The sequence below is a fragment of the Dipodomys spectabilis genome, unplaced genomic scaffold, assembly GCF_019054845.1.
Source record: "Dipodomys spectabilis isolate Male_0828 unplaced genomic scaffold, ASM1905484v1 ptg000014l, whole genome shotgun sequence".
NCBI lineage: Eukaryota > Metazoa > Chordata > Mammalia > Rodentia > Heteromyidae > Dipodomys > Dipodomys spectabilis.
This window is the reverse complement of record NW_024870691.1, coordinates 2,540,356-2,559,218: the sequence shown is the minus strand read 5'-3', so window position 1 is coordinate 2,559,218 and position 18,863 is coordinate 2,540,356. Positions and strand designations below refer to the sequence as shown.

Sequence of the window (18,863 nt, the reverse complement as noted above, 5' to 3'; positions counted from 1 at the left end):
CCACATCCCCTCCAGCATCTGTTGTTATTAGAGTTCTTGATTATAGCCATTCTAACTGGAGTGAGGTGGTATCTCAATGTTGTTTCGATTTGCATCTCTTTTATGGCTATGGAAGTTGAGCATTTCTTCATGTGTGTATTGGCCATCCTTCTTTCCTCTTCAGAGAAGTTTCTCTTTAAGTCTTTAGCCCACTTATTTATTGGACAGTTGTTTCTTTGAGGATTTGTTGTTGGGGGATTTAATTTTTTGAGTTCCAGATGTATTTTAGATATGAGACCCTTGTCAATTGTATGGCTAGTAAAGATCTTCTCCCAATCCGTGGTCTTTCTATTGATCTTGCTAGCTATGTCCTTTGCCAAACAGAAGCTCTGCAATTTCATGCAATCGCATACAACCTTTCTTTGATTTGTTGTGTTTCTGTGTCTCTATTAAGAAATTTTCTGCCTGTGCCAAGGAGACCTACGGTTTCTCCTATTCCGTCCTGTAATGTTTTCAGAGTGTCTGCTTTGACTTCGTGGTCTTTGATCCAGTTGGAGTTGATTCTGGTGCAGTGTGATATAGAAGGATCTAGCTTTAGTTTTCTACAAGTGATTAACCAATTTTGCCAGCACCATTTACTGAGGAAGCTGTACTTCCATTCTATTATTTTAGCTCTCTTATCGAAGATTAGATGACTATAGTATGGTCTGTGGGTTCATTTCTGGGTTTTCAATTCGATTCCATTGGTCCTGATGTCTGTTCTTGTGCCAGTACCAAGCTGTTTTGATTACTATGGCTTTGTAGTTGAGTTTGAAATTTGGTATTGATATTCCTCCAGCACTGTTCTTTCTTTCTATTCGGGGACTTCCATTGTTCCATATGAAATTTTGGATTGCCTCTTCTATTTCCTTGAAGAATGAGGTTGGAATATTGATAGGTATCACATTGAATTTGTAGATAGCCTTGGGAAGTATTGCCATTTTCACAATGTTGATCCTTTCAATCCAGGCACATGGGAGGTTTTCCCACTTTCTTAGTTCTGTTTTGATTTCCTTTTTCAGGTTTTAAATGTTTTCATCATAGAGATCCTTCAGTTCCCTGAAGATTTTTGCTCAAGGCTGGCACTCTACCACTTGTTGGAAATAAGAGTCTCATAGCCTGTTCTTGTCCTTGCTCAGGTTGGCTTTGAACCATTATTCTCAGATCTTGGCCTCCTGAAGAGCTAGGATGACAGGAACTACCAGCCAGCCCTTTCTTTCATTTTTTCTTTTGTTCTTTTTTTTTTTTTTTTGATGATACTAGGGTTTGAACTATTGCTGATCAGGTATGAAGTGCGGTATTAATGTTGGGCAAATGCTTGAAAGGGTTACCATTAGTTTGGTGGGCATATTGGGAGGATTCACAGGAAAGATGTTATCTATAAGGAAGCTTTATGTATTCAGATACGTGTGTGCGCATGTGGTGTGTGTGTGTGTGTGTGTGTGTGTGTGTGCATATGTGGTGTTATTTTGTGCTTGTCCTGGGGCTGGAATTCAGGGTCTGCATACTGTCCTTGGTCATTTTTGCTCAAGACTAGCATTCTACCACTTTGACCCACAGCTCCACTTTTGGTTTTCTGGTGGTTCATTGCAGAAAAGAGTCTCACAGACTTTCCTACCTGGGTTGGCTTTGAACCATGATCCTCAGATCTCAGCCTCTTTAATAGCTAGGATTACAGGCATGAGCCACTGGTACCTGGCACTATAAGATGTTCATGAGGTTAATAAAGAACAGATGACAGATGGAACTAAAGCAGAGAATGATCTCTGAGGGGGGAAATGCGGTACCTGGTAGGTTCTCCAATCATATTTGTGGGAATGAACTGCACCCTGCTGGAATGGTAGCTCTAGATGGCCCCTTCCCCTCCTCCTGAAGCCAGACATTGAAATGGATTTGTCTCCGTGTTTACAGACTTACATCTTGCAAAGCCCAGGAAAAGTACAGCCAGTCTTTTCACCTTGTGCTAACATTTGAAGGGCAGGGAAGAAATAAACTTCTCCCACGAGGCCAATAATGATGACACTCAAGATTGTGGTTGGCGAATATATTCCGTTTGCAATGTGGCACTATAAATTATCCTGCACCAGGTCCCATGGCATGGCAGTGGCTCACGTGGCACAGTCTGTCTGTCTCTCTGTCTTTCTTTCTGTCTTTCTCTGGAGGAACAAGAATAGCAATGTAGAACTGCAGAGAACCTCAGATTTAGAAGGGCACCCTCTGGGACCCAGATCCTTCTCTCACCAGAGGAGGGAAACTGAGGCTCTAGAAGCCAGCAACGTATGCCACTGACACAGAATCATGACACCCCAGTGATTGAAATGTAAGTCCTCGAATTCAGTTCTTTCCTTGTAATATATTTTTTTTTTTACTTCTGCCTTGCTTCTTTCACTATATTTGTTCTGAATGTTTTGGAATTGTCTCTTTTTTATTTTTTGGTCAGTCATGGGGCTTACACTCTGGGCCTGGGCGATGTCCCTAAGCTCTTCAGTTCAAGGCCAGTGCTCTACTACTTGAGCCACAGTGCCACTTTTGGTTTTCTGGTGGTTCAATGGAGATAAGAGTTTCACAGACTTTCCTTCCTGGGCTGGCTTTGAACTGCAATCCTCAGATCTCAGCCTCCTGAGTAGCTAGGATGACAGGCATGAGCCACCAGTGCCTGGCTGGAATTGTCTTTAAGTCATTGTATAATGGAGTTGTCATGTAACAAAGCAGTTGATGAATTCAATATGTCTTGGTCCATGTTACTCCTTTCAAAATTCTCACCCATTCCTCTCCTCCCCTCATTCATTTTCATTTTGTAAGAAATACATATGATTCTTGACTGTTTTCTCCTTTTCTTCATTCATTTACTCATTTCTCCTTGACCCTACTCTACTGCTTTTGAGTACCTGATTCCTGTTGTTTATTTTTATTTTGTTGAACTTTGCCTTTCTAAGGAATTACACAATATTTGAGATGACATTTGAGTTTACTGTATTTCAGTGAATGTATCTGCATATACCTGCACACCAACCAATGTATTTACTTATGAATGTATCAACTATCTAGCTTCCACTTAGAAAGGAAACATGTATCCTTTGTTTCTCTGGGTCCTTGTGATTCTTTTTTTCCTGCCTCACTCATATTTGCTCATTTTCCTTTGATATACAAAATGTTTAATTTAGCTTTTTTGCTCAAAGCTAGTACTGTATCACTTTCAGCCACAGCTCCACTTGCAACTTTTTTGATGGTTCATTGGAGATAAGAGGCTCATGGACTTTCCTGCCCAGGGTTGGCTATGATTTGCAATCCTCAGATCTCATCCTCCTGAGTAGCTAGAATTACAGGCATGAGTCACCAGGGCCTGGCCACAAGTAGAACTTTATTAGCCATGGAGCTGGTATTTAGAAGACACTGGGGATGAGGAAGACGCTAGCTAAACCAATCTAATGCAATGCTTACTGCAGGCTAGCTAGACTGGTAGGATATCACATAGACTCAGATCTCAGACTCCTGAGTAACTAGGATTACAGGTGTGAGTCTCCAGCACCTGGCTCCTTCAGGAATTTCACTGCTTTCACTACCTTTTAGCTCAGAATTTCCCTTTCTGATTCCTTGATCCTGAAATCTTCCTGCTGGTATATTTATATCATTGCTCTAACAATATTGTCCTATAATTTCCCATGTTATGGTAACATAATCAGAAATTATGATATTAACTAAAACCTGTTATTATGTTAATGATTTATCGGTCTTTTCTTCAAATGTACAGTTCTCTAAGTTCAGAGCAAGTGCTGTGTAGATCACCTTCGCTTGACACAGGCTCTGCCACATAATAGGTGATCAATAAATACATGCTGGATGAGTATCTTGCCCATGTAATTGTAACCCCTCTGTACAGTATGTTCACAAAAAATAAAAAATAAAAAAAAGAAACGCAGGCATTGGCTTTGGTGTTGGATGACCTACAATTGCTCCTTTCTGACTCAGTTTACCTCATTAAAGATCAGACTCCCCATCCTTCCTGCCTCACAGATCTTGCTGTGAGGATCAAAACTGTTTCTATCATGAAGGTTTGAGAACTTTCAAAAAAAAGCTCAGTGTGAGTGCTCAAGGTGAGGAATTCTTATCTTGTTCCTGTGCTTACTTGGGCTGCCTGAGGGACTGCAATATTTCCTGATTCCTTGTCAGACTTCAGAGAAAGGGTCCCCCCCTCAAGCCCATCACCTCCACCTTGAAGAAACCAATTCAAGTTTGTTCCAGAGAAGTGTTGAGAAGGATCATTATGATGCTCTTCCTCCTCCTCCTCTCCCTCCCTGCCTGTCCTACTTTGGCAGGATTGTGTCACAATATCACCAGAGGATTGTGTCACAATATCACCAGCTCTGTCACAACTATCTGCTTTAATATCCACCACACTTTTAAGACTTTTTTAGCTCTCTAATTTCTTCTTCATCTCTTCCTGTCTTGGTTTATTGGGATAATATAAAGGTGAATTGCTGATAAAATTGTAGATTTGGTTAGAATTCTTAGGTGACTTCATTTATTAAATAATCATCAGTGAACACATAGTAATGGTGGGAAGAGAGGAAAGAAGACTAGTTTATATTATTTTAGGGATGGGCATCTGCAAAGTGAACAAGTGCTCCCATGGGCCACAGCCTGTACAGTTTTGCTGTTATTCTCTTGTAAACTATAATCAAATACATATTAGTAATTACAGTAATATATAACAACATAATATATAATATGGAATAATTACAGTTGTTAGAGATTATATTTATTTGATTATATTTGTTGTAGAATCCATTGCTGCATATTGTAGAAACAGTAAAGAAGGGCTGACTAGAGCATCAACATGCTGAAGGCAATAGAAAGCAATATCAAGTACTTGCTACAGCAACATATACTGTATACTAAGATTGAAATGATGCAGAGATTAGCATGTCTCCTGTATAAGGATGACAAACAAATTGCTGGAGCATTCCATATTTTAAAATATGGAATGTATGGCTATATGGCAAGAAAAGGAACAATCAAATATTTAGAGCCAAACCCTCAATTTCTAGAAGTTGGGACCACTTAGAATATAAAGAAATGCCTATCTATACTTTAATAGCTCCTAAGAGATTATTGTTTGTCTCCTTAGTCCATATGTAAGGAACTCATTTAGTGTGCAGAGCAGTTTTGTAGTTGTAGGAGATATTGTGAGATATTTAACAGAGCCTGAAGTAAACCTACTGAGGTGTAAAGGTAAGGAGAAGTGATACTATGTCTTGGATAATAAAGATTTGTTATTGTTTCTGTATTGGTGGAGGTGACAATGGATGGGGTGGGAAAATTGTGGTTGAGGTCAGAGTGGAGGCAGAGATTTCTTTCCAGGAGAGGGTAGTTGAACACCTGGCTGATGGTGGGGGGGATAAAGGCATAGGCTGAAAAAAAATGAGCCACAGGAATGTTGATGACTGTGGGAGCACTGAGGAAAGGGAGAAGCTGGAAATAACTTTTAGGTCTATACTTTAGAGCAGTGAGTCTTCCTTTGCCACATGAGTTTGAGGCATACAGAAAAGGAAAGAAATTACCATAGTATCGAATATGTTCTACAAAGATAAAAAGAACAGTTAACATCAAACTACAGCAGCATTCATCATATTCACAAATCCATTTTGTCTTCCTAGGTACCGAACTATATTTTCAGTCCTTTCTTGGAGCTAGGTAAAATAATATGGTTAATTTCTAGACAAAGGCACATAGGTGTAAATGGTATATGCTATTTCCAGCTCAATCCATAAAATCCTGTTATTTTATTCCCCAGCATCTGTTCTGTGGCGAAGTTGGAAACTACATATTCCAAATGTTAAACTGCAATATGGAAGAATCTTGTCTCTGTAAGTCACCATTTAGATGAATGGGAGCTTTCCTGAATAGCTATGTAACCAACTGAACTATGACTTAAAGTACAAATTAATCTTTATTATTTTAACCATGATGAATATAGTGTGTGTTTAACCAGAATAGCCAGTGACACAAATACTTTGTATTAAGCAATTTTTGATTAATGTAGCATCTGTTTAATGGATGGGCTAGCCCTAAAATCAAACTTCATTTACACTCTGCTTGGAATAACCCGTGATATCATGGGTTATTGTTCCAATAGAATTTTAGAATCTTTTCCTGTTTACTCTCCTATTTTGGCATCTTAGTTGGTAAATTCTGGTGGTTAGATTTTAAACTAGAAAACTTCATGGTGTATTTTGTCTATTACTTTCTTATTTGAAAAAATCCTTTAACAGGTAAAAGAGGCTTGAAGTATAGAACTTATTTCACAATTTCTTGTCTGATATACTACTGGGTGTGTTAACAAATATAGTTTAGAGCCTCTCTTATTTTTTGTTTATTTGACAGCCAGTAAATTTTCTGGTACTGTTACATCTATGACTTCATAAATTGGAAATGTGGTCAGAAAGAGAAAAACATTATGACTTAGGAACTCATTCTGCAACAAGATTTTCACCCAAGGTTTCATTGAATTATGGTCTATATGTAGAATCTGCCTTTATGGTTTAATGTTGAAATCTGAAATGAAAGAATTAACTATGAGTGTACTTTTGAAACTCATTATTTTCATTATAGATTGAGTAATAACAGGCAACATTCTGATTATAGAAACTAGGTAGAAGTGATGTCTATAAACCAGATTGCTAACCTTAGTTTTTGTCACTTTGTGTTTCCATTGAATGAAATTTTGTTGTGCTGGAAAGTGGCAGCTAAGATACAGCTTAAACATTTTTCCAATATGAATCTGTATTACATTTGTGATTTTTGTGCTAGTGGATATTGAAACTGGTATCTTAAGCATGCTAGATAAGCATTGTCATTAAGCTATATCTCTAATCCTTTATTTATATATAGATATATAGATATAGATATATGAACATTTAAAACAGAAGCAACACAGAAGAGTATAAAAGTAAAATGCATCTCAAAACCTACCAAGAAAGAACTGTAAAAATTCTGAAGCAGATTTTTATGCCTTCTTTATTTCCATACACAAAATAGTCCTCAGACATAGATACAAACACACATATAAATGGAATCAAAATACAGATTTTTGTAATTTACAATTTTACTCACAAGCCTGAAATGTGATTGTCTCATGTCAATAAATAAGAATCACTTTAAAAACGCTATGAAATAATCTTTTATAGAAAATACTATAATATAACTAGTGTAGAACACTGAGGTTTCTAGTTTTCACCATTGTGAGAAATACTGCCATTAACTAATGTGTGTATGTTTGGGTTTTTGTGAGTAGTGTAAATTACTATGGTGAATTTGCTTGGAGGGAGGCAAACACATTTAATATTTCTAAATTTAATAGTATTTGAAAGATTGTACCTATTATGGTCAATGAATAAGAAAGGCAGTAGAGAGGATAGTGCCTACCATTATAGAAACTGAAATGAAGAAGTTCATGATCCTCTTTCATGATAAGTGAAAATTACCTGAAATAAGTGATTGAATTTTTGCTGTTTCTAAAAGCTATTCTGACTACTGAATTCCAATGTCAGACAAGATTTCCTGATACACAGGAAATGAAACTAATATGTAAATGTAGTGTAGGTAGAAAGACAAGAAAAATTTTTGTTGGAGTAGGATAACTGCATAACTTGTTTACATTCAGTCCTCTTCTCTTATTCTGAGATGATCTTGTGGAATCTGAGATTACACCTGAGGTACTATCAGGATTTGTGAGGTTCTCTGTGAGTTCCTCACATATTGTATCTGATTGACTCATTGTTGTTTTATTTCCATGTGAAGAAGCTAGTAGCCTTTACTTTTTCATTTCCTTCCCTTCTTTCTTCTGCCTGTGTTAGCTGAAAAATACTCTGAAATGTTGAATCAGAATTTGGAGGAGAGTTAAGTTTGAGAAACTAGGTTTGAGAGTCTTTATTATAGCAGCATTGATAACAAGAAAAACAAATTAGAGAACTAAGGGATCATCACTGGTTTGTCTTTTGCTTTCTGAAGATTTGATGCGTAACACCTCTGCATTGTGTAATGTGATTTTTAGATCCAGGCTCTCTTGTAGCATCCAGGGTTGTATTCTAAAATGCCTCAGCTCAGAAGAGAGACACATTTTCTATTGCTTATAATTTGTTCTGCTTTCAGTCCATGTTCACATGATATCACCCTTATTACATGGAAACAGGAAAACTGAGTCAGCACAAAGATACTAAGGACAACTGTATGTAGAAATAAGGCCTGGAGTCCTTTCACATCTCTATGGCTAACTGGTGTGTGAACTTGACAAGATTGTCAATGATTTAGTACCTTAGCTTTCATGTTTATAAAATAATGATAAGAATATGTCTTTTTACAAAAGATTATTTCATAGTTTTTAAAAGTGATTCTTATTTACTGACATGAAACAGGTGCATTTCAGGTTGTTGAATAAGTGACTATATGTAAAGGCCCATAGCATATTCTTTTTTGGGGGGGGACAGGGGATCTGATCGTGAGGCCTGACCTCTGCGCCTGGGTGCTGTCCCTCAGTTCTTCAGCTCAAGGCTAGCGCTCTACCACTTGGGCCACAGCACCTCTTCTGGCTTTTTTCTTTTTGCTTATGTGGTGCTGACTAATCGAACCCAGGGCCTCATGCATGCAAGCTGAGCACCCTACAACTGAGCCACCATCCCAGCCCCCATAGCATATTGTTAAGAAGTGAACCCAGGTGCTGGTGGCTCACATGTATAAGCTTAGCTACTCAAGTGGTTCAGTCTAAGAATCATGGGGTTTGGAATAGAAAAAACAGTGAGATTCTTACCTTCAACTAATCAGAAAAATTTGGAAGTGAAGGTATGGTCAACTGAGACCTTCAGAATTCCAAGCCATGAGTTGAAGCTCAGTTCTAGCACAGGAAAAAAAAGAGATATCTACTAGTATTAGTGGTAGTTGCACTGGGAATAGAATCATCAGTCAAGGCTATTGACATAAAAATACAGAGAATACCTTTAATTGGTACAAAGAACGTGTATAGGAATTTGAGAGAATCAGCTTACTTTTCATAAAGTTGAAAAAGTAACACTTCATGAAGAAAAATGCATTTGAGTAGGGTCCTAAAAATGTGCTCCTTTTTCACTAAATCTGTGAAGAAAAATGTAATTTGCCGAATAGGGTGCCAGAGGGAAAAAGGCTATTGCTAAAGAAATTTGGTGAATTTTGACCTGAAATGCAGTGCCAATTAAGACAAATAGCAAGCTGATAAAAATTACAAATGAGGGCTAAGCAGGGACTGGCTAAGTATTGAGTGTTTGTTTAGCAATTACAAGAGGTTAATCCCAGCATCACTCACACAAAAATTACAATTGAGCAGTCTATGATTTATAAATTAATGACTGTGGTCCTTGTTTTGCAATATGGGGAATGTGCTGTTCGCATGGGAGAGAACCTTGCCCAGGCCAGTGAGGAGCTGTTCAAAATTTGAACTCCTCTATCCTGAACAAGGAAGTGAAGAAGCTTTGAAAGGTGAGTTTATACTTTTCTGACACTTGTAAGTACATGGATATATTTATTTCTACTTCCTCTAAGGGAGAACTTCTCTTAGCTCATTTTTCAGGACATAAGGAGTTAGAAATTACCCTGCTTATGGAACCAGACTTATTCTCACTTTTTCTTTATTTCAGAACTCAGTTTCTGACATTTGTATTTGCTTTTTATTTGAGGGCTTGTGAAATCTTACCTCTTTGGTTTGCTTGACTTAATCGCCCATTTTAGATCATGGATCTGCTTTTTTTCCCCTGATTTCAAGGCTTCCTATGGAAGTTGACTCCTGCGTTGTGGAACCCCTAGCCAAACAAAGCCCTGGATTCTCTTTTTAGCTTGATCCCAGGGGACCCTCAAGCAATGGAACTTTGGGATAATCTTTAAGAGTGAATATGGGGACAGACCAACTGTATTCCAAATTTGTGTTTGTCAGTGAATACTTGAATGACCTCATATAGGACACTCAGTGTATGTATGTCTCAGACTGTCTTACTTGAAAATTGGTGATCATAATCATAGTAGCAGCCTCATGAGGTTATTGTTAGGGTTAAATTGAGTAAAACTATGTCTAGAAAATCACTTCTTAATAATGTTAATGTGTTACAATTTATTATCTACTGTAGGAGGTTCTTGTGGGCACAGGAAGAGCAACATTAATTTGACTTAGCGGAGCAAAGAAGACCTTCAAAGAGATAATGATCTTTGAACATAATTTTGATCAACAGATCATTTCCTAAGGGATGCATTGAAGGGAAGGCAATCCAAAAAGAGAGAAAGCTGATGAAATGGTTCAGGTATGAAAAAATTAAGAAGTGTATTATGTGTGGGGCTCTGGATGAATTGTGGAAATGGGGTGAGGACGGAGAAGTTAGGGCATATGATGTAGCTGAAGAGGGGTGGTACAAAGGGAAACTGGGAAGGACTTTCAGGTTGAACCAGTGATTTGTAGTTTAGTTCTGGGGAAGCAGGATGCTAGTGACATTATTTAGGGAAATGACTATGATCGGGTTTGTAAGGTTCCTCTGGTTATAGTGTGAATGATCGATTGCATTGAGCTTGAATGTCGACCAGGAGTCACATTTAAGAAGTTATTTCATTTACTCATGGAGAGAAATTAATGTGAGTTTTATACAGTGGGCCATTAATATCAACTATGCTTCCTTTCCTTTGTTGTGGTGATAGTTGCAATTCTCATACATTGCTTTTGTTCCATGTAGTCATTAGTCATTAGTCGACATGAAAACCTTTATGCAAGCAAAGGATTTTAAAGTGTTGAAATGTATTTGACATGGTACTGAAGCTTTAATTGTGGCTATGATTCAAATCACCCCAGAATTAGGTCCATCCTTTGCTTTACTTGTCCCACCATTAGTAGTATCACTGGGTGAGTGACTTCTTGGCATTTTTCTGCATGGGTTGGTTGGATTTAGACAGATTTCATTAAACATTTAATTTTACTTGTTTTGCTTCAGGGTAAAGTCCAAAAGAACTCTGGATGTTTGCTCCTTCCCTCCCTCTTCAGCTAACCTATGATTATTGTCCTCAAGTAGATCCGTCTTTCACACATAGAGTCATTTAAAGAATTTCACCATCTTGGGGCTGGGAAGGTGGCTCAGTGGTAGAGTGCTTGCCTTGCATGCCTGAGGCCCTGGGTTCGAGTCCTCAGTACCACATAAGCAAAAAGAAATAAGCCAGTGTCACTGTGGCTCAACTGGTAGAGCGCTAGCCTTGAGCTGAAGAGCTGAGGGACAGCGCCCAGCTGTCCCTCAAAAAATTAAAGAAAGAATTTTACCATCTTTTGGTCTAACTCAGTGTTTGAGTCTATCAGTCTATCAAAAACTTTGTACAAGCTCTAAACAAGTCTGGAATTTGAAGTCACATTTCCTGTATAAACATTTTCTTTATTTATAAACTCATTCTTATTTGCTGTGTACTTCTGAAAAAATAGCATTAGCTATCTATGGTTTTAGACATTCTTTTTTATTTCAGAACAGCTAGGAAAAAAACTACAAATAATAAAACAAAATAATCTGTAACAGAGACTCTTTTTTTAATAAAAAGGAAAAACCCTCATTTCAGAGAGGTAAGATTGGTCAAGCATTTTAGGTAATGAGAAAGGGAATTTTTCTTAGCCAAACAGAAATGAGGGTTTTAGTGCTTTTAAGGGACCTCCAGAAAGTACTGGTGACTCCTCTTTGCTGTGATGTCTTTTCTGAGATTCTCTGAATATGTTAGAAAGATCCAAGTAATTAAAGATCTTCAGTGTCTCAGATGATAAGGATTATCACTAAACTTTTTCCCACCTATATTGCCAGCTTCTTTTAGAAAAAGTATGTGCATCTAGCGTTTAGAGGATCTTAAAGGAATAGGAGGGATTTCTTCACAAATCTGGACAAATTTAACATATGAATACAAAGCTCTATGTAATAGTACTGGGATAAATGTATAACTAAAGTAAAGAAGTAAAAATTTCCCCACGTGTTCTGTAGGTCAGTGAAATGTTAATGAATGTTCAGGCTAGTATGTGGAAAGATTATATGGTTAGATGAGTTAGGGAATGCTGTACCCAACTTAAACAGAAAGCTAATGAAGATTATAGATAAAGAGGATTATAGATATCCAAAAGGAATAGATTTTCTGCTTATTTGATCACACAATGTTTTTCATGGGGTAGGTCAGAGGACAAGATGCTCCTCATTTAGAGCACTAAGAAAATGTTTGAGTACATAAAACTAAAATGTTTTAACAGGAATAAATTCTAGTTGAAACCAAATGCAGTGGGATACTGCAAAGCCATTGAAATTCAGGTTATTTTTGAGACATAAAAAATGAATATTCTTGGGCTGGGAAAGTGGCTTAGTGGTAGAGGGCTTGCCTTGCATGCCTGAGGCCCTGGGTTCATTTCCTCAGCACCACATAAGCAAAAAGAAAAAAGCTGGAAGTGGCACTGTGGCTCAAGTGGCAGAGTGCTAGCCTTGAGCTTTAGAGCTGAGGGACATTGCCCAGGCCCAGAGTTCAGGCCCCCCGACTGGACCCCCCCCCCCCAAATGAGTATTCTTGAGGGACTTACTGGCTCTGAATTGCTGCAGGTGGCTTCAGGATATATTGTACTCTGACTCTTCCCATCACACTTAAACTAGACCTTACTTGTTTGGCACAGAGCATGAAGACTTCATGCTGGTTGTTGAGTATTTATCAACGACTTCTAGAGCCTTACCAAAAATTATATGTGTCTTCTGAAGTTGCACATGACATTGTAATCACTAATATTATTTACATGATGAAGTTAATAATAGAACTAATTTTATTGCTATATATGACTTACTGACTTACTCTGCTAATTCATAGATTAATTCAAAAGAAAGTGTACATTTTTTGTTTAACAAAATTAACAAAATGTGACAATTTTAATTTAGAATTTCAAAGGCTAATAGAGTCTTATTATTAAGATCCATAGCAGTTAAAAGCTACTTATTATTGTATTTTTAAAAATAATATTTTTAGACATATATAATGGATTTTTAGAAAAGACAAAAAACACAGAAAACATGTTTCCTAACACACACACACACACACACACACACACACACACATGGATGGACATTTTACCTATTTATGCAAATCCAACTCAGTAAGTTTCAACAGTGACTTACTTTTATTTTTAATGCTGGATTACAGAATTTGAATTTCGCGAAATTTGAACAGGCTGAAATGACTAAATTTTGTAGAGTGAATGTTATATTCTCCACTTAGAACTGTTAACTATCTCACTCACTGTGGAGCAGAATAATTTTACTTAGCACCTAGTATCAAAAATATCCTGGGCTTATCCATTGAGTAAATGTGTACTCGATTTACAAAAATGAATCTAATAGGTGAAAGGGATGGCATCAGGTTCAACCCAACAATAGCTTTTAGTGAAGAAATATAAGGCTGTCTCAGAATATTCAGAGGAATGAAACCAAGATAGGAAGGAATTTCCAATTGTGCTATAGGAAAAGAAGCTAAAATTTTATGTTTTCTGAAACTTTAGGAAAACAAAGTTATGGAACACTATATCCGCTTTAAGGTATATTGCTTCAAATGGTAAGGTTCAATCGGTAGGTAGAAGCTCTCAGGGAATAGATTATATAGCTCTTTCAAAATAGTCTGACACAAGAAAATTTTGGAAGTAATTAGGTTGGCAAAAGATTGGAGACTTCCCTGATATTATTGCTTCCATAGTGTTTAGTTTGATTTTAGAAAAATGTATTGAACATCTATAACATCTCTTCTAAATTTATTATTATAGGCTCTTAAGGCTAGAATTAGGTGCATTAACTAATAGTTTTAATTACGTGACAATCAAAGGACAAGGGAAAATTTTGGAAGGAACTTGGAAATAGTACTGAGGAGAAATGAAACAAAAATATCATTAAGACAAGTTTTAAGAGTTTTCTTGAGCATGGTCTGACTTTGCTGTGGAATTTTCTTGAGAGCTATTTGCTTAGTTTATGGATATCCACCAATGTGCAGCCATGGGTAAGGTTTTGAGGATGTGTTTTAACTGGGATACATGAAGAAAAGTCTTAACTATAGGACTGTTAACACCATCTCTCATTTGTGTAGGCATCCTATGTGCCTTCTATATATAACACCTAGGATATTATAGTAGTGAAATAATTCAATGAGACTGTAAGCATTTGTTGTATGCCAGAAAATTTCTACACTGAAATTTGGCTTTGTCTTCTAGAGTAGTGTAGACAATAGTTTTCACTCATAAGTTTTTTTTTTTTGGGGGGGGGGGTCTGGTTGTGGGCCTGAACTCTGGGCCTGGGTGCTGTCCCTCAGGTCTTCAGCTCAAGGCTAGCACTCTACTACTTGAGCCACAGCACCACTTCTGGCTTTTTTCTTTTTGCTTATGTGGTGCTGAGGAATTGAACCCAGGGCCTCATGCATGCAAGGCAAGCGCTCTACCACGGAGCCATCTTCCCAGCCCCTTCACTCATAATATCTTTGAGGTTGATTTTTAATTCAAGTTTCATTAATCAGTCATTCTAAAAGGAAGGATTTTCTTTCTTCAATTGAGATATGTCACAGTGCTCTAATTTACTTGTTTATTTTTTATTAACTTGTGAAGAAAGAGGGCAAACAAATGCTTCAATATTAGTTTCAATAGTTCAACATTTATTAAACTGGTTGCATTAATTTACATTCATTAATAGCAAATACTTTTATTACAAACTATGCATTTTCTAATTAGGAATCTGAGGTTAATATGATACTTAGTATTTAGGTTGGGTTTTTTAAATTTATTAACTGCTTAATTCTTCGCTATTCTCTGGCTAATGTACAGTTGTCTTTCAAAGGGTTTAGAAACAGAGGGAAGCTGTGACTGCTTTCTATGGAGGGACAGTAGTCACTCACCTACTTAGAACTTTGAATAGAACTGGTTTCTATTGTGGTTGGAACAGTGTTGGCCTTTGATGCTGACGTTACTGTGGCCTTTGGAGATCATGTTAAGTGTGGTAAGCCAGCACAAAAAAGCAAATACTGCATAATTTCACTCATGCTAGGACTTAAATTCTCAAAAATTGAGAATAGAACAGTGATTTTATAAGAGATAGAAGTTAGGAATGGGAATGGAGAGATGGCCAGTATGTACAGAGTTATGATTCAGTAGAAGTAACTTGTAGTGTTTATGGCAGAGTGACTACGAAAATATATACTGCATGTTTCCAAAAGAGCAATGAGAGGAGTTTGAATGCTTTAACAGAAAGAAAGCATAACTATTTGAGGAGATAGAGGTACTCTCATTGTTGGCATACAGAAAAGCCACTGACTTTTGAGGGTTAATTTTATATACCTTGCTACTTTGCCAAAGTTTCAGATCAGCTCGAATAACTTGGGGGTGGAGTCTAGGGGATTCTTTAAATACAAGATCATGTCATCTACTAAGAGGGAGAGTTTTACTTCATCTGTCCCCATTTGGATCTCCTTAAAGTTTGCATCTTGTTTTATTGCTGTAGCTAGGCAATCTAATACTAGGAGGAGTGGAGAGATGGACAGTCTGTCTTGTTCCTGAAATTAGAGGAAATGGCTTTAGCTTTTTGCCATTAAGTATAATGCTAGTTATAATATAAGTTGTAATGTAAGTTTGTCATAGAGAGCTTTTCTTATATCGAGGAATGTTCATTCTATGGATTCCTAGTTTCTGCAGAGCTTTCATCATAAAGTGGTGTTAGATCTTGTCAAATCTTTTTTCTGCATGTGTTGAGATTACCATGTGATTCTTGTCCTTGCTCCTGTTGATGTGATTTATTACATTTATTGATTTGCATATATTAAACCAGCTTTGCATCCATGGAATGAATCCTGTTTGATGGTAGTGTATGATTTTTTTGATGAATTGTTGAAGTTGATTGGCCAGGATTTTGTAGTTTTGCACTGATGGTCATCTGAGAAATGGGTCTAGAGTTCTGTTTCTTTGATGATTCCCTGTCTGTTTTGAGGATGAGAGTTTTGGAGGCTTCCTAGAATGAGATTGGTAGTGGACTTTCATTTTCATTGAAGAGTTGGGGGAGTATCCATTGAGTTATGCTTCAAAGGCCTTGTAGATTTCAGCTGTGAATGCATCTGGTCCTGGGATTTTCTCTTACTCTTCAGTTTTGAATTTATTTATTTTTAACCTCCCGCGGCATGGAGAGCTGCTGCTGCCATGCTGCAGAGGGGTGGGGCCTCTTCTGGTTGTTTACTCTGTGAAGAAAGTTGCCCTGCCTTGGGTGATCCTTCCCCAATCTGGAAAGGTCAACTTTCCTCAGGATGGAGCTGAATCCCACTGGTTGGGTTGCTTTGGCCTGTTGAAGAATGGCTCAGCAGTGTCTAATTCTAAGGCCTGAGGTATCTATTGGCTGCCCTGGCCCGGTCTTTGCCAGTATGAAAGATGACATTCTTCTGGGGTGATAGGGGAAGAGCTACCTTCCAAATGCTGTTCTGTGAGGAGGAGTGGGAATGTCTTTTTGGGTACTCACACGTTCCCTTGGTTTTTCAGGCCATCTGTGATCTGCGTCCATCTGTGGTCAGCAGGATGAAGATTTTTGCTCCCTGTCAGTTCACACTGGTGGTGAGTAGAAAGTGCTTGCACTCTGTTTCTGGCACCTTTTTCTCAGGCTTGGTCTACTGCTATGTTGGCAGCCACAGCCACTGCCACCTCGGTCACTGGTGTATGCTCAAATCTGTCTCCTTAAACAGGCTGCCTGAATTTTTCCTCTCTGACCAAACTCACTGTACTATGATGGTTCACTTGGGTGACTCTTCAGCCTTGCATTTTTCACTGGAACACTAAAACTGGTTTCTTCATGAGATCTCAGTTAGCTCCCATCTGCTCCTCTGCAATCTTTGAAGTCTAAAAATTTTTGTTTTGAATAAAAAACTTCAGGAGAAGAGGATATAGATGTATGTATATATATATATGTATTTATGTATATATGTATGTGTATATATATACACGTGTATATACATACACATGCATGTGCATGTATACATGTATGTGTGTGTGTGTTTACACACATATATGTATACATGTATATATAACATATATATGTATATATACGTGTATATACATTATATATATATATATATATATATATATCGCAATCCCCTTCTGAGTATACAGTGAAAGAATCAAGATATGGGAATTTAGTTTTCTTCTTCCTTCTGTTATATAATATAATAGCTTTCAGGTCTCTTACAGTTCAGAATACTCTGAATAAGTGTGAGAGAACATCTAAAGATAAAAATTACTAGAATGAAAACAACTGGTTGTTCAATGTGTGTGCGGGTATGTGTGTGTACTTGTGCAAATAGTGGTGTGTATCATGCATTAAGCATGTTAGAAAGTACAGGCATAGCTGGTGTTTGACAGCAAGTCATGTGACCTCTGAAATAACAGTCCTTCTGTGTTCATTCACCTGTTAAACTTCCTTCTCTTTTGTGAATAAGCACCTTGCTAGATTAGTTTAGGTCTTTCCATGTCACCTAGCTCTTTCATTTGCATCACTGGCTAAATGTCACCCTGAGCTGTGAAAACCTGCCTGTGTCGCATTATATTCTGTATCCTTTTATTCCACATACCTAGTTTTTAAGTAGTTAGTAAATTTCAGGTACTATTGATTTATTCTGTGCAGCCAGAGATGAAAGGTTTAAACTCTGGAATCCTTGTGAAATAGATGGTCATTCAAAAGGCAGTTTTAAATCTTTTATACAAAGCTAAAATATTAAGCCATTACTAGAATAACATAAAAGAGATACAGGTACCTCCCCAAACTCTAGTAAATAGCTTTTTCACTGTCTTATGATATAGGCTACTCTGAGTTCCTGTGTGTATTCTGTGCTGACCTGGTTTAGATAGGTAAATATATAACTGGTCTTCTTATTACTGTGATTTTTTTCAGTTCCAATTATGATGAACCTGTCAAATCTCCAGCTAACAAAGATATATCTTGATGGAAACGCTTTCCTCTGTTCTTGTCAAGTTCTCACTTTGCATTTTCTATAAACCAATACAATCAACCCTATATCACTTAGTTCCTGTTTCTTCTCTTAATCTTCCTTCCTATCATCATTTAGTTACCTCCTTTTTAATTCCTAGTTTACAGATTAACATTTTGCTGAATATTACTTCTTTCTGTGAATCTTTGGATCCTTGAAAGTGAAGAAATCTCTGTTACACATTTCTCAAGTAATCTTGTATTTTTAGATCATAGAGCACAATGGAAAATTATCTAATATTTTTCTTTTTATAATTTAAAATGTTTTATTTTTAGTATCTTTATACATTTATGAATAATGTAAATGTAAGGAAATGAAAATGTAATCCGAAGTGGTCTAAAGCTTTCACCTAGTTTGAACAAGTTTCAACAAGTTATGAAATACACACAAACACACACACACACAAACACACACAGAAACACACACACACACACACACACACACACACACATATACTGTGGTACTGCAGAGTCTTGTGTGTTAGGCAATGATTACCACTGTGCTATGGCTCCACCTTAACATCAACTTATTATTATTATTATTATTATTATCATTTTTATTTTTATTTTTATTATTATCTAACTTTATTCTTCAAGATAAACCATCCCAGGTCCACAAGTACATTTGAATCCTAGTTAGCCCAGATTCCTCATAACAATCCCTTTTTTTATTGTGAAAATACTGTACAGAAGGGTTACTATTACATGGGCAAGATAATGAGTACATTTCTTATCAAGCATTGTAGCCTCCTCCTTTGTTTCCCCTTTCCATCCCTTCCCATTCTTCCCTCC

General features: G+C 37.1%; 1 pseudogene; it reads left to right on the top strand.

The window, feature by feature from the left end:
- The first annotated feature begins 4,895 nt into the window (after nt 1-4,895).
- LOC122095354 lies at nt 4,896-4,993 on the top strand (annotated as a pseudogene).
- The last annotated feature ends 13,870 nt before the right edge of the window (nt 4,994-18,863 follow it).